The sequence below is a fragment of the Protopterus annectens genome, chromosome 4.part1 (assembly GCF_019279795.1).
Source record: "Protopterus annectens isolate FY-2018-M chromosome 4.part1, PAN1.0, whole genome shotgun sequence".
In the NCBI taxonomy this organism is placed as follows: domain Eukaryota; kingdom Metazoa; phylum Chordata; order Ceratodontiformes; family Protopteridae; genus Protopterus; species Protopterus annectens.
The window spans coordinates 52,170,772-52,187,876 of record NC_056734.1 but is presented as its reverse complement, the minus strand read 5'-3'; positions in this window follow the sequence as shown (position 1 = coordinate 52,187,876).

The window sequence follows — 17,105 nt, the reverse complement described above, 5'->3', positions numbered from 1 at the left end:
GTCACCCACCCACTCGAGACCAATGTCTTATGGGATGACCGTATACAGGTCTTTTACATCTATAGTGACCATGATGTCACTTGCGACATACCTGGCTTTGTTCACTTGTTCTAAAAAAGCCCATGAGTCTTTACAAATTTGGCTTTCATTACGTAATATTTTTTTCAACTCATGGTCTAAAGATTGGGGGCAAGCAGTGGTAATGGAGTGTGTTCCATCCACTAAGGGCCTCCTAGGTGGATCTGATAGGTTCTTGTGGATCTTGGGAATACCAAAGAACACTGGTATCCTTGGGGTAATGATGTTAATATAGTTATGTAAGGAAAGGTCGATTCTTCTTTCTAGAAATATATCAGTCAGTTGGCTGTAGATTTTCCTATATGCTGCATTTAATTCATTAAGGGACACTTCTGTGTAATTTCCTGTGTCTAACATAGCCAACATTTTGTCACTATATGTGGAAGAGTCCATGATTACAACCCCTCCCCCTTTGTCAGGTTTCATAACCCTGACGTCATGTTCTTGCAGTTCCAATAAACAATCATGTTGTGAAGTGTTTGAGCTGGCTTGTATTTGTGCTTATTTAAATTATACAGATCTAGTTCACAAACTTTTTCATACATTGCTAGTTTCAGGTACAAAGGGGGTTGTAGGTAGAACTGATCTTAAAAATGCTGCCTTCACTGAAATTAGTTTGGGATCTAGTACCATGCAGTAAGGTCATATTCAACTTTCTTAAATAAAGTTTCAGATCTAACATAGTGTCTGCAACATTCAATCTCTTACTAGGTACAAAAGACATTCCCTTAGACAATAAGTCAGCTGTTTCATTTATACATAAAGTAGAATAATTGTGTACTGAAAAGTATTTTTGGTGGTTAAAAACCACTGTATAGATGCCTGCTTTTTGAACAGAATCCACTGGTGTTGGGGTGCATACATTAATGAAGAAGTCATTAACATTAACATGGTGACCAGAAGGCACTAGTGGAGATGCTAAGCTCTCCAGTTCCTGTTCTTTTTCCTGGCCCCCTGAAAAACCTGTGGTTGGTAGCTGCACTGTGGTTGTTGCCTATTGTTGCAATGGCTTTTGTTCCTAATTCTTTCACTTCTCCTGAGTTCTGGGAATTCAGCAATATAAAAACTGTTAAAAGGCAGGCTGGAACACAGTGAGAGCAGACTTAAAGTAAAAACCGTTTATTTTACAAATAAGAATGAGCGCTTTCGGCAAAATTAATATTTTGCCTTCATCAGACAAACAGCAAGATGTTACAATGATACACGTTTTATACCCAAAATACAATTAATGTGATCCAATCCAGGAAATTGCATTATTTAATTAGCAGTTACTAAGGGAACCTTAAAAGGGTCTGCCAATGTTGAAAAATAAAAAGCATTAAAACCTTTTTAGTATCATGAAAAACAAGATCATGAAAAATAGGAAAATATGTAATACTAATCATTTTGTTTCAGCAATATAGTTTAAAATCACATCGTCGGTCTCTTCAAACTCACATTTGTCATTGCCAGTTACTTCAGGAGGGTGTGGAAATTGCTTGTTACTTTCCCCTCGTGGAGCTTTAAATTTGTTTGTATGAACCAAGAGGTTTAAGTTAGGCCATACCATTAGCATAGTCCTGAACATCCCTGTCCAACTTGTTCAGTTTACCAGCTTTCAGTTTTGTTATGTGCTGGTCAATGCTAGTGTAAATCCTGTAATGTTCAAGGATGGCAGAGTCTAGAATTGTAAGGTTCACTGTTGTTATGTTTAATTAAAAGCTCTAAAAGGTCGAGCCCACATTTATCAAATAAGTTAACTAATTCAGTGTACAAAACAGAGTCATGCTGTAAACCTTTAGGATAGCGCCAGACCCTTAAACCTTTGGGAACCACTTTTAGTCTAGTGCATTCCCTTAGGTAGGCGTTTTCCAGTTGGAGTTTCTTGCATCTTGATAATTTAACATCAAAATCTGTCAGCTTACCTTCCAAGGAAAGGCTACTGTGTTTGATGCTTTTGTTAAATGAAACCCCATTCCGCAACCACTCCTCCAACTGAGGAATGTCCTTGTTAAGAGTTTCTGTTAGACAATTTCTTCCTGCAGCATTTTGAGAGTTCCTGATGTCAGAAAAACTCATTCCTGCCATGCGCAGATGCGTTGTGCCTTCCTGCCTCAATTCACTTTGCTGTGAATTGGAAATGAGGCATAAAGGTGTATTATGAAAGTTAGTAGCATATTCGCTTGCCTCCCCATGCTGATTCGAGTGTGCAAGAGAAGAAGTTGTACTATTCAGTCCCACATGTTCATACAGATGATCCATCCTCTGGGTTAGTTGTAGAATAAGAGCATTAAGCTGTCCAGTCTCCGAGTTGTTTCCTTCATGTTCTTTGTTAGCTGTTTTGTTATAAGAACAGGGACATTTTAATGGATGACTTGTACATCAGGGCACAAATAGGAGAAAGACCTATAGTTACATACAGAAGGGGCTCAAACTTAAAAGGCCTTCTTAGGGAAGGTTCTAACTACACTAGAACAGGACATGTAGGGATGTACAAATGTGAGTCTTGTAACTGGTGCCACAAGGTGAAATCAGGCAGCAAATTTACAGTGAACAGTATAGACCATTATGTAAAAGGTAAATATAACTGTCACTCCAAGGCAGTAGTCTACATGGCTACATGTGACCAATGCCTAGCATTTTATGCAGGCAAAACAGAAAGGAAATTCAACGCCAGAATTTATGAACACAACTATGCCATAAGAAAGAATAATATTAATAATGCTTTAGCAAGGCATATTCAGGACAATACTGGCCACAATTTCACATTTAAGGCAATAGACCATGTAGACATCAGTGACAAAAAGCCTTGGGGACTTCAGTTAGTGTTAAAGGAGTTAAGGTGGCAAATCTTACTACAGGCAGATAGATGGCCAAGGATAAATGACAGGACATCCATCTCTCCTGTATTGAAATTAAAAGCCCTAGAAAGAAACAAACTATCTCAAAACTTTTGTTAAGCACAAGCACTTTTGTATGTATTTGGCTTTGGTAAACATTTTAGCATTATGTGAATATTTATAACATGAGATTTTAAAAATGACTTTGGTTTTAGTTTTATCCTATTTAAAATCATTCATGACACAAATATGAGACTAATAATTTATCTTTTAATTACAAGTTTTAGTTGTATTTAAGATGTAACAGTTTCAACTGTAACACAATCATCAAGGGGTTAATTATTGTTTTGCCTCTCTTTGCTTACCCAATCAGAGTGTTTTTATATGTATATAAATGGCTGTCTTACATTTTAATGGTGTCTGATGAAGTTAACACTTGTTTAGCAGCTCACATTTTATTTGTTTTTCTTGTGGATTTTTATCATTAAATACACCTTTGGTTTATCATCACGTGAGTGATTTGTGCCTGTGAAACTCTGCCTGCCAGCATTTTTATTTAGTCAGAGTTGGTATACTTTAGTTAGGGGGCTGAGGTGGGTGCAGCCCCCCACATTGTGGGTTTGGGAGGCACAGCCCCCCACCTGGGTGGGTTGGGGATGGTGCATTTTCATTTTGGTGATGTTTGGTGTTAGTGGTTACTTACCCTGGGACGATATTTGTTGATCCTGTTTTTCGCTGAAGTGGGTTTTCGCTGATTTCATCTTGATGATGTCGTCTTTGATCTTGTGGGATTTTGAAATTATGAAGTAGACCTATATATATATATATATATATATATATATATATATATATATATGTTTATATACACATGCATACACATATATGTGTGACTGAGAGAGAGAGAGAGACAGAGACAGAAACACCTCCTGTATCAGTGAATATGCTAACACATTGATCAGCCAATAGTAGAGGTGATACAAAACTATTTTACCCCTGCTATCACCCAATCTCACATAAAACATTGTGTGTGTGTGTGTGTGTGTGTGTGTGTGTGTGTGTGTGTGTGTGTGTGTGTGTGTGTGTGTGTGTGTGTGTGTGTGTGTGTGTGTTTATGTGTGTGTGTGTGTGTGTGTGTGTGTGTGTGTGTGTGTGTGTGTGTGTGTATGCGCGCATGTCCACATCTACACATTAATTATAATTATTAATGTTTTATATATATAGAGGGTTATAGATGGTGTGAAGTTGTTTATCATTAGAACAAAGGGGTGTGTTTGGGTGATAGGAAGGAAGACTAGAGCTTAGTGAAGGACAGGCATGGGGCTTGTAAATGAAGTTTTGGGAAGTAGCTAGTTATATGAAGTCCATGTAGTGGGGTAGCTCAAGCCAGTTCAAACTTCTAAGGCCCTTACAATGTTGCATATAGTATTGTACACTGGCAACAAATTTAGCAACTTTGTTGTAGCATATTTAAAGTTTAGTTTTAACAGATTCCTGCAATCTGGTAAGGATAGACGCACCATATAACAGTGAAGGAAAAAGGTAAGTGGTTACTAGGGTGGTTTTAGCAGAGTTAGTAAGAAAGTTCTTAGGTCTATAAAACATGCCAAGTTTCTGGTGAGATTTTTTATATTATTTCGAATGTGGAGTTCAAATGTGAGGTTGTCATCACTTGTCACACCACTCAGTTTTATATCTATGCATTTTTAAGTGGGAATATTTTGAAACTGGATGTATCCTTTAGTTATATGTGTATGTTGTTTCCAGGGTTGGACGTAAAGTACAATAATACAGAGTGTTTTTTAGAGTTTAGCTTTAAAAGTGTTGTGAGTATTATTTGTGGGATTGGTCAGTCCTCATAATGTTACAGCCTGGAGGTAGTATTTCTGTATCTTTCATGTTGGATTTTAAGCCATGTTTCAGTGATGAGTAGGATATATGGGGACTACAGTGATGCCCAGTCATGTATATCTGCAATTTTATTACAAATACTACAAAGATTAAATGCTACCAGACTTAGTTTTTTGGATCAACTTGTTCTTGATTGAGTGGGAGAATGCTATGTCTGTGAGTGAGAACTGAATTGGGTGGAAAATGTCTTTGAATAAGTGGTAGAGAATGCATTAGCGAAGGGATGGTGTATAACTGAAGGATGAGAGTTATCTGGGCTACTATGGTGATTACAGGAACTTGTGGCATTGAGGTTTGGAATTAGATTAGTAGGACCAGGGTTGTGTGAATTTCTCCACACAAGTGAATTTTTGAGCTCTGAAGCAAATATTTGGAATAATTATTAAGGGTGGAGTGGTTGCTTTGTTTTGAGCTAGGGGTGATCATAGTGAAGCATTCTGTATTTAGGAAAGATTTGAGACTAATGTAGAGATTGAAGAGGCTAGGAGATCATAAGATCATATATTAGAATAGTTATAAATGTCTAGATTAAGTAGGAGGCAGGAGGTTGTGGTCATGATAGTATAGTTTAAGCAAAAGTGATAATATATTAAGTGGGAGATCAGTACTAGAATATGAGAGAATAATGTAAGGAGCAGCATTTTCTTCACAAGAGTTACTGATCGGGGGAGAGGTAGTAGAGGGCTAGAGTTAAGGAAAAGTCTTTTACATGGAAAAATAGGTGAGAAAGTGAAGAATTGGGGGTGAGGCAAAAGGATAGTAGTCTGAGATGTAGAGAAAGAGACTGAGATGATTAAAAGGTTAGATAATATATTCTGGGGAGGAATTTTTAACTATCTTCTAGTTGAGTGGTCAAATATGGTAGTGTCTGGCTGAGATGGATGAGACAGAGGCTGAGATGATTAAGATATGTGGTCATTATATTGTGGGAGAGGGCTGTATTATCCTGATATTGAGTGGTCATATATGTTAGGGGGTGTAGTATGGTGCATAATAAATGTGGAGTAAGGAGGGGTGGGTGGGAATTGGGGGTATGGTAGGGAAGCAGAGAGAACCCAAGTGAAGTGAGGGTGAATGGAGTGGGATACACCTGCTTAGAAGGTTTGGAGATCCCAAAAGAATGGTCAGTGGATTATATTCATACCAGGTCAGTACTTCAACCCAGCTATTGTATACAGCTATAAGGATGTAAAAGTCCAAAGCACAACAGATTTAAAAGTTATAGCACTTAGTGTAGTGTAATATTCTTATTTACAATTTGTTCCTTTGAGTTAAGGATGTTGAGCTTTCTCTTTGAGTGTAATAGGGAATACTGAGGGTGGGAGGAGATTAACGATCAAATGGCAGCTATTAAAGGTTATGGTGTGCTTAACTGTATGGTATGATATTGCTAGTCAGAGTCTGAGCCTTTGAGTTAAGGATGCTTGAACTTTCCTTTGAGTGTAATAGGAAAGGCAGAGGGTGAGGGTAAAAATGAAGGCTGAGATGACAGCTGTTAAGACTACGTTTAGCAAATACAGGCTATTATTCTTTTGCTACGTTAGGATAAATGCTAAGTTATACATTTATACAGAACTACTGGGCAGGCTTTTATGGGATATTAGGTGGGGTAATGCTGACTATGCCCTCTGTACATGTGCACACCATTTACATTTAAGAAGACTCACTTTTATGATCTATATATGGTAATAGTGCCTAGGCATCTATTTTAACAAGAACATAGTCAGCCAGGTAGTGTAGGCTGTCCTTCTCTAGTTTCTGTCAGGAGACACCTGTGGTCTTGCAGTTAGTTAGCAGGTGTGTACTAAGTTCAAAGATGCAGTCATGCCAGTTTGGAACAGTAAAACCAGGGATGATTTCAGAAATAGTTGCGCCATCAGGTAATGCTCCTGGGAGTCATAAAGCAAGTAGCTCCTGTAATGAATGAATGTAATGAATGTTTATGACGTCAAAGAGAAGGAGATGAAGGAGATGTTCATAGCTGTAACAGAAGCAGAAGCCATTTTTAGAGAAAATGAGAAGGAACGTCAGTGACAATTACATTTGATAGTGTCTTTTACAAGCATGGGCAATATGGAGGAAATATAGAATGGGAAATACAATTAACTGTGCATGAGCAGTCATGGAAAATAGAATAAAGATGAGACGAGTTGTTAATCAAAGATGTCGGCTTCCTAGAAGGATTTTTGTGCTAATGATGAATGTGCTTAGACCGGATGCAATTAATCTGTTGCAATAGCTCTGAATAATTAGCCAAAACTACTTCTTCCAAGTCTCACAAACCTTATTTTCCCTACTTAACCCCTTTTTCTTGCCTGAAGGTCAATTAATAAGGTTTATTCAGAACACTTCCAATAAGAATCTCTTTTTTAAGTTATTGAATGTAAAGCAGTCTGTTTTGAAGAGATGTTTTTCTCCTTCATTTTAAGCTTTCATTTATGCATGAGATTCATATAAGTTTTAGATGGTGCAAAATTAAACAGCATATCAGACAGGACATTCAGGATTCACTTAATTTTAACAATATTTGCAAAGGAATGGGAAATAGTGAGTTTCATTCATTAACACTTTTTGCTGATTGTAATGAAGCTGTACACATTATTAGAAATAATGTGTCATTATAGTAATACACTTAAATTTACTGTGTGCTTTGAGACTCCACTAACTTCTGCTTGCAGGACACACAATCTTAAATAATAACATGTTGCCTCTATTTTTACAAATAATATTATATTCAAAATGGATTATTCCCCTGTGCACCTTGTAAGACTTTCTCCTTCATTATTAAGACTGATGGATGTATTTACCACTATATGGGTAAAGCTTATGTTAACAGCAGATATGATAATTGTCAAATTTGTGAGACTATCTTTTTCAAACAAAATATGACATATTATAATTGGCCATCAGAACGTGGCAAAAAATTCCCAGCTGACCCTTAGTCATGTGTGTACTGTTATTAGGCAAATGTAGCACAAGTTAAAAAAGGAGACATCCCTCAACCCATTAGCTTTATTATAGTCACTCCAAGCTGGCTGCATCTTATAGAAACACTCATCACTAACACACACAAAGAAAAAATAGTCTTTATTCTTCTCCATCTGGCTGCAGGCTTTTAACATACAAGAAAATTTACATTTTGAGGACCAGCACATAAGCAGTTACACTCAAGCAAGACTGAAAAGAGGATAAACGAGCTAGAAGTCTAATATGCTTTGTGGCTTGTATATGTAGTACATTAAAAAAACAGAAAAAAGCTATATGTCGAATTTTGCAACACTTGCGTGACAGAATAAGAAATAAATTAATAACTTGTGAAGACATTCATTTCAATGCATTCATATATTTATATTTAAATACCAGTCTTGGAAATATTAAACAAGATAAGCAGCAGTCATTCAAGTTTTAAAATATTCTTTATGACATTTTCAAACCAAACTACTAGGTTATACTGGATGCATTAATTGGTTTGTTTTAAATCATATTTTTTCCATTTCTTTTCACCATTTTCTATAACAGGGGTATGTGCAAGACAGATAAAGTATGTTCATGTGGCAGATGCCTTTAGATAAGTTCAGGATATATCAATGTACATTGCACAGTATCCACTATAAGAAATCAAGGAAAGTTGCATACTTCTGTTATTATTTTATTTATTTATTTATTTTTTTTTTGGATTGAAGCAAGCCCCTCTTCCCCATCTGTCCCTCAAGTGTGGAAGTTGACCTTGACACTCTTTTTCCTGTACTAATTGCACAGTTACAGTTCAACTGGGAAAGGATAAACACTATAACTAGCTTAATACAGTCCTCACATGAGATGTGGTCTAGCATGTTCTATTATATTTATAGAAAACGTGAACAAAATGAAACCCCCGGCAGATGGGATTGGGGAGTAAGTAATCATCAAGCAAGACGCAGGCAATCAGGGGGAAGCTGTGTCACATATGAGTTTCTCTTCTGATCCGAGAAAACATCTGCACTATTTAAAAGTCTAACCATCTCTATTAGTATTTCAATAAAATATATTTAATACTCCAGTTAGCTGGTGTTGCTATTTTATTGTTTTATTCATTTATATTTTTTCTTGGGACTGAAGTAGATTTGCTTTCATTCTTTCTCATATTTTATTGCACATACTGTCATCTTTTAACAGTGATATTGTTGTACAATAAGCCATATTAAATGCTGTTAATATTTCAGAATTGTATTTTATTTTATTTTTTTTTTTTTTTTGCCTCCTCTCCTGTCTGGTTTCTTTTACATTATCATACTGCTTTTACACCAGAGCAGCACATAAAATAAATTTTGCAGTAAATCAAAAAGTCATATTTTAATATTTTACAGCATATAACATTAATAATATATTTTCATTTCTTGTAAAAAGGGGCATCAATTTGTCACAAAAAACATTATCTGGTATGTATACATTTTAGTCCTCAACCTACACTATGATTTTCCTAGCATTTTGTTTTCAATTGCTTCCACTTCTCCTACTGCTCAACTAATGAATACAAAAGTAAATGTCTCCTTAAATAAAAGTATATAATTTTCCAGCATGTAGCAAATAGAAGCATGCCATGCCATTCTTTAACATGTTCACAGCATTCTTTCTGTCATTTGCAGTTGCGGTAATACTGATTGTATGGAGGCTGAAACCATGTAACCTAGACAGTATATTTTATACAGTATTTTAACAAGAAGGGATTAAGCAAAGTTCTAACTCTCTCCCTTACAAGGAGCATTATAGAACTTCACGATGTAGAAAAATAATGGTTAACATTTTGCTGAAAACTACAAACCTTCTTAGGTGATAGTTTACAGAAAATACTATATGTCTAAAATGAGAACTGAAACTCATATATGCAAAATTACCAAAGCCTTGTAAAAAATTAAGACATGAGGTAAATTGCTTATCAAAGAAAAATTCACTGTGGAGGAAGAAACAGAAAAAATGTACAAATCTAGGACAAAAGCTGAGCAACAATATTTATTTATTGTGTATGTGTGCATTTATTTATTTTATTTACTATTTGTTGAGTGGGTTTCCACTAGGCCAACGTGCTCTTTACAAGGGTGACCCAAGGTGGTATTCATACTGATTAGGAGAAATGTGACCAAATTACTGGGAAACTTACCCTCCTCTTTTTTGATACGTGCCTTGGGATCTTTTACATGCATCTGAGCTACCACCAACTCAGGAAGAAGGTAACAAGGTATAACATCTCATATGAAGAACAGTACACTCAGGATTGCATCATGCCCCTTATGTTTCACTGCAGTGTCAATATCAATTATCTGATGTGGGAATAGATCCCACCAACTTCTGATCTTCCAGCAGCATTATATATTTATTTTTAATCATATAATTTCTCTTCTGTGATATGCTACCCAAAGATGTGTTATATAGGCATGGGATAATCTATACTGGCCATTTAATGTAAGTAATACATCTTTGGAAGGTGGGAAGAAAAGTGAATACCCATAGCAGACCCATACATGCATACAAGTGCAGCTTATATTACTTCCACACAAAGAATATCCTAAAATTAGGATTATTGTCCAGAAACTGGTGTTTAAGACAACACTATACACTGAGCAACCATGCTGCTCATTTGCACTATATAGGATAGAAAAAATAGGGGTATCTACATATCAAAAATACATTATAAAACTAACACATAGGAAAACTAAGGATAGTGGTAGTTGGGAATGAATTTCTTTATCTTTTCCTAATCTCATGCACTGTTGATTACCCAAAGTCTACTAGGTAAGGAAATACAGAGAAAGTTTTACTATAGCTAAGATATGGTGACTGACAAATGATCTGTTAAAGCAGAGACAAAGACAGACCCCCAGATTTACTAATCTTCCATGCAGGACTAACTTAGTCCTGCATGGAAGCGGCCGTTTAAGAGCAGGACGCCAGCACGCCATGCATATTCATGAAGGCGCGCTGCCTGAGCTCCTAATCTTACATGGAGCATGTAAGAGTGCAGGGGGTGTGTCTGAGAGCAGAGCTTTCAGAATATACATGCCCCCACAATGAAGAACAGCAGAAAGGCCAAAGGAATGAATGAGACTGCTCATAGGTGTCCACATACCCCCAGCAACATCCCCCCACGTGTAAAACAGCAATAGTAAATACAAACCAAATAAACAAACTTTTTTTTTTATTATGAATCCGATTAAAGCTGACCATGGGTGCGAGGGTTTGCCCATCGCTTAGCTACAGTTAATGCAGCTTAAATGGCTGAAGAGGATAACTAGGAAGATATATGCAAATGAAGCAGTATAGCAGTAGTGTAGTGGGAAGAGCATTCACTCTACAAGCATGCATTCCCGGTTCAAGTCCCACTGCAGCACATTCCATTTTCCATGTCAAATCACATTATGACCAACATTTTAGTTGCATAAACTACTAAATAACATATATTTGTGAACTGGAGTATTGCATTACATGCGGATGTGAGGTGTCAGTGTCATAATGTTGCAAAGTCCACAGATAATCACATGTGCACCATACCGTATATGTGCACAGGAATCATGGATACAAATAGAAGGTAAAATGTGTAATGAATGATAACCCCATACAGCTTCCAAATCCCCCTCCTTCCCAAGAACCATTAGATATTACTGTGTAAATCAGTGCAGGTGTAAGTGGGTGTAAGCTCTAGTAAGCAACTGTAAGCACCAATAAGCAGCAATAAGCATATTTAACCACTAGTAAGTTAGTTTAAGTCCATTTGCATGGGGGTAAGCAATGCGCACACAGGTTAAGCAATATTGAAGCTAGCTCTCTGTAAGCATCATTAACTGGAGGTTAGCATTGCTTACCCTCGCGCAAACCCATGCAAACCCGCTTACAACTGCACAAAAGTTCCTTAATCACTCTGTATCCAATGGCCCTTGTTATGCCCAGCAACAAAATAAACAGCCTTGCAGGTCTTGAACCCTATACACTATAGTCACAGTAGTTAACCACCAAGCCATCACAGCAGTACAGAAGGATGAGGTATCACCAAACAAATCCTCACGATAGTAAAATCAAACTGAACCTGTAAAAGGAATCAGTATACAGTCATATATTCTATAACCCACTGCATAGCATAAATATGTGAACTGGAGTACAGCAGTAATCCTAGATGTGAGGTGTAATTGTAATAGAGTGTTGAAGTCCCCAATACAACACAAGGACCCCATACAGTGTATGTACACATGAATCATGGATACCTGACATATATATAAGATATAATAAATAATAAATCAATACCAAAAAGAAAATATAATGCAAAGTCTATTGCAAGCAATGCTAAGCATTGCACAGACCAGCTTAGGAGGTGTAAGCAATGTGTAGGCCAGCTAACTCAATGTGCCCAGTGGTATACCCCTTTAAACAATGGCAACCTTAGGTAAGCAGGTTTGCCCATAGCTTATCCTTTTCAAAACCAGCCAATCATGGCAAAGTGCAGGAAATTGGCCCTACTTAAACCCAACAGGTGGGAATACATCTCATAACTGGTTGTATCTTCCTCTTGCAGGCACCATGGCATAAAGGGGAGAGGGTGTGCGCTTCCGAGCGCAGTGCTGGGACATCCAGGAGTCCAGAGTCATGACAGGACTCCTTGTCAAAGACCATGAGCAGAGACTGCTGCAGGACCAGTACCAGGGTTCCCAATATAAGGCGGAAGCCTGGGACCATCTCACCCGTGACTTCACAAGTGCGACTGGCATACCCATAACTGGTGAGCAGGTCTGGCATCACTATGGCAACCTGAAGCAGTATAAGGGGGACCTCTTGGAGCAGTGGATCCAAGAGGCTAGAACAGCAAGGGCTGTCCTAGCTGTGTGTAAGTATCACTCCACTATGTGTGTAATAATTTCCAGCTCATGTATACCATGGATGGGTATGGCTAAATATTCCTCTTATGTCCTTCACAGCTGCAAGTGAGCGGACAATGAACCAGGAAGCCTATGGCTGTCACCTGGAGATGTTGCGACATGAGGCAGGTTAGTAATACTCTTGCATGTACTGTCATAGGAAATAAATGTAAAAGTATTAGTAAATTAATTGCCAGTATAAAACCTGAATTGTTTAAGGCAAGTAGTCCATACACCGGAGAATATGGCAGGAAGAGTCTCATATAGTTTGTATGTAAATAAAAGCATAATAGCCTGACAATAAAGGTCTAACTGCTGGACTGCATGTGTATACTCTGGTATCATATGGTAATATAGATTTGCAATCACGCAACACTACTGTTGTATTAAGCACTTTTACCCACACTGTGCACCATAAATAGAATGTGTAGGAATGCCTGTATATGACTGGTATAATCCCCAGAGGTCATTTAGTACAACTGAGAGACACATAGACAGAAGACAGTGAAAAGGCAGACAACAAAATCCAAACAGCACATGCAAATGAGACGTGAACTGTTGTATTTGTAGCACACACAGCCATGGTTCGAATCCTGGCAGTGGTAGTAGTCTGCATACAGAATCATACCCCAAAACTGTACAGATATGTCCAGAATGTCCAGTAAAGTGGCCCATATCTGTTGCCTGTCAACCTGTCCCCCTGGGAAATCAGTGAGATGATCCCAGACATATAGGCAGCAAACAGGAAATACAACTGATTGACATACATCTATGAGAACAAAGCTGGCACACTAGCAAATCTTATGAGAGTAAGAAGCCATGTATTTTCCATTTACACCCCCATGCTGTCAAGCTGTGGCCAGAGTGTGTACAGTAACAGAGTGAGATGTATGTGCATAATAGTAATGTGGAATCTGGTACTGTGTGTGGCAACATTCAGGTAGTGCTAACAAATATTTCTCTCACAGGTCTGTCAGATACGAACACTGTGTCCAGAGATACAAGAATGATACCCTGTACTGGTACTGTTTACTTTGGTATTGTATGGCATTGTGACTGATGCAGTTACTCTGAATAATAAGGTATTACTCATCACTGTTGCTCACACTGTCCTACAAAATATAACTGTCTAGGAAATCCTGTAATACGAGTGTTGTAATACAAGGTCAGAATGCAAAACCACAGGAGTATTATAAGACAAAAAGCAGATAGGAGATATACAGCAATATCTATATAGCACACACAACTCTCATGGACAGTGTTTTAATTGTAGCAGACACAGCCATGGTCTGAATCCTGGGAGTGGAAATAGGCTGCATACAGAATTATAAAAAAAGAAGCTTGTTGAGGCACAACACGACAATAAGAAGCTGACCGTTTATTAAGAAGAAAATAAAAACTATCAAAAAATAAAAGAAACGTTTCAGTAAGCACTTTCACATTTCAACTGAATGCTTCATCAGACTGTTCAAACAACACAAAATTAATCCCGTTTAAATACTTCTTCTATCTCATTATTGAACCAATCACATTAATCCCTCATGAATAATGAAATACAACAGTATAACATGAAGCCCTATGTGTAATATCAACCCTATCTATTACTTTGTCATCACTTTTTAAAAACTACTATCTAATAAAATGTCCCTTGCTTAATATGACAACATTAAATGTATGAATACATAAATACATAAATATATACCATATATAGAGATATATAAAATATAAACTATATGTATGTACTTTGTAGTAGCAAATGAAAAATGTAAAACCATATATACAGAAATATATATAGAAAATGTATGTATATAAACGTGTATATGTGAAATATATAAAACCTGAATATAAAACTTCTTATAAAACTTTATGTAAACTTTATGTAATCAAATACAAATTTAAGAGACAAACTCTATGACAAACACTATTAAGAAACATTCTATCTAACTTATGTCATACTTAAGTGCTGAACAAATCCATAATAATATCAGCTTAACTAATAAGTTAATATCTAAAACTATTTATCAATGTACATATAAAGCATGAAATCAATAAATATATGAGGTCACGCCTCAAAGTGGATGGATAACAGCATCCTATATTGAAGGCTTCTCAAAAAAACTTTAATGCTTAAAGTCTCTAGCAGTCAAGAAGGGTTTCAAAGAAGCCCTATCATTAAGCCTTGAGCCTCTATCTGCCTGTAGCCTCATGATCCATCTAGTTTCTCTTTGTTCCATATAATTCTTGTGATTACCTAGCCTAATGTTTTTATATATCAACTCAATGGCTATAAACTTACAACTATGTGTTGTACCTTTGTTCATAATGTGTTTAGCCAAGGCATTGCTATCGTCTTCCTTATTTATAGCATATATATGTTCCTTTACTCGTTCCCTTAATGTCCTGTTAGTCATGGCTACATAGAAAGATCCACATTTTGTACAAATAGCTAGGTAAATCAAATCCCATGTCTTACAATCTGCATATAAACTGAAATCATATTCTCGCCCTGTATCGGGGTGAATGAACTTATTGTTGTTCAACATGTAGCAGCATTGATTACATCTTCTACATGCATAGGTTCCTTTCCTATTGGACTCAACGTGTTTTTTCTCATTTTTCTCATAACATAATAAATGTTTCAGTGATTTCGTATTCTTATAAGTAAATTTGGGACCGTCTCCTACTAGTTCATGTAACTTCTCATCTATGGTTAGAATATTCCAATTCTTCATAAAAATCTCTTTGGTTTTCTTATTATTATTCATAAAAGGTGTCATAGGCTTACTTAACTCTATTTGATCTCTTACTCAGTCATTTATGTTAAAATCATGGCCACCACCACTAATGAATGGTTTACCAGTGGAGGTCCTCCTTATTACACTATCTTTAAATAAACAATCTGTTTCATTTCTTTTGTATCCTCTTTCTTGAAATTCACTATGTAATGTCTCGACTGTTTCTCGTATCTTAGTGTCTTGGCTGGTAAGTCTAGATGCTCTTAAAGCTTGCCCCTTCACTATAGTACCATAAATATGTGTGGGATGCATGCTTGTGCGGTGTAATATGGAGTTTTTCCTGCACTCTTTTCTGTAAAGCTGCATTTGTATCATATCTCCTTCTCTTATTAAAATAACATTTAAAACCTCTATCTTTTCTGTTGACCATTTTCCTACCAAAGACATAAAATCTGTCATACCATTAATGTATTCAATGAACTCTCGAAGTTTGGACTCCTCACCTTTCCATAATAAAAAAACATCGTCTACAAAACGTTTGTACAATAAAATGTTCTCATAGTACGTACTTCTTATTATGTATGTATATTCCCAATATGCCATTATGATGTTAGCATACGAATTGGCACATGGGGTGCCCATGGCAACCCCTTTCTGTTGTAAAAAATATTGGTCGCCATATATCTACACATTTTAATAGATAGTAGTTTTTAAAAAGTGATGACAAAGTAATAGATAGGGTTGATATTACACACAGGGCTTCATGTTATACTGTTGTATTTCATTATTCATGAGGGATTAATGTGATTGGTTCAATAATGAGATAGAAGAGGTATTTAAAGGGAATTAATTTTGTGTTGCTTGAACAGTCTGATGAAGCATTCAGCTGAAATGTGAAAGCGCTTACTGAAACGTTTCTTTTATTTTTTGACAGTTTTTATTTTCTTCTTAATAAACAGTCAGCTTCTTATTGTCGTGTTGTACCTCAACAAGCTTTTTTTTTTTGGATTTGGTTTTCATGCTGTATTTGAGGCATTTTACCCTTGGTTGTTGATTTTTTACGTGGATACAAAATTATACCCCACAACTGTACAGATAAGACCAGAATGTCCAGTATATTGGCCGATATCTGCTGCCTGTCACCCTGTCCCCCTGGGAAGTCAGTGGGATGATCCCAGATGTTTAGGCAGCAAACAGGGAATACAATTGATTGTCACACATCTATGAGAACAAACCTGTCACTCTAGCAACTCCAGAAACTGTTATGAGAGTAATAAGCCAAGTATGTTCTATCTACATCCCCATGTTGTCAAGCTGTGACCAGAGTGTGTACAGTAACAGAGTGAGATATATGTGCATAATACTAATGTGTAATCTGGTACTTTGTGTGGCAACATTCAGGTAGTGCTAACAAACATTGCTCCCACAGGTACGTCTGATATGAACACTGTGCCAAGAAATAAAAAAGCTTGATACTCTGTACTGGTACTGTTTACTCTGGTATTGTATGGAATTGTGAGTGTTGCAGTTGCTCTGAATAATAAGGCATCACTGATCACTGTCACCCACACTGTGCTACATAATATAACTGTGTAAGAAAGCCTGTATAAGAGTGTGGTAAGTCACTAAACATTGAAGAGGGCAATCGTCTAGATATGTCCCGGTTCACCTGCATGTGGTCAAGA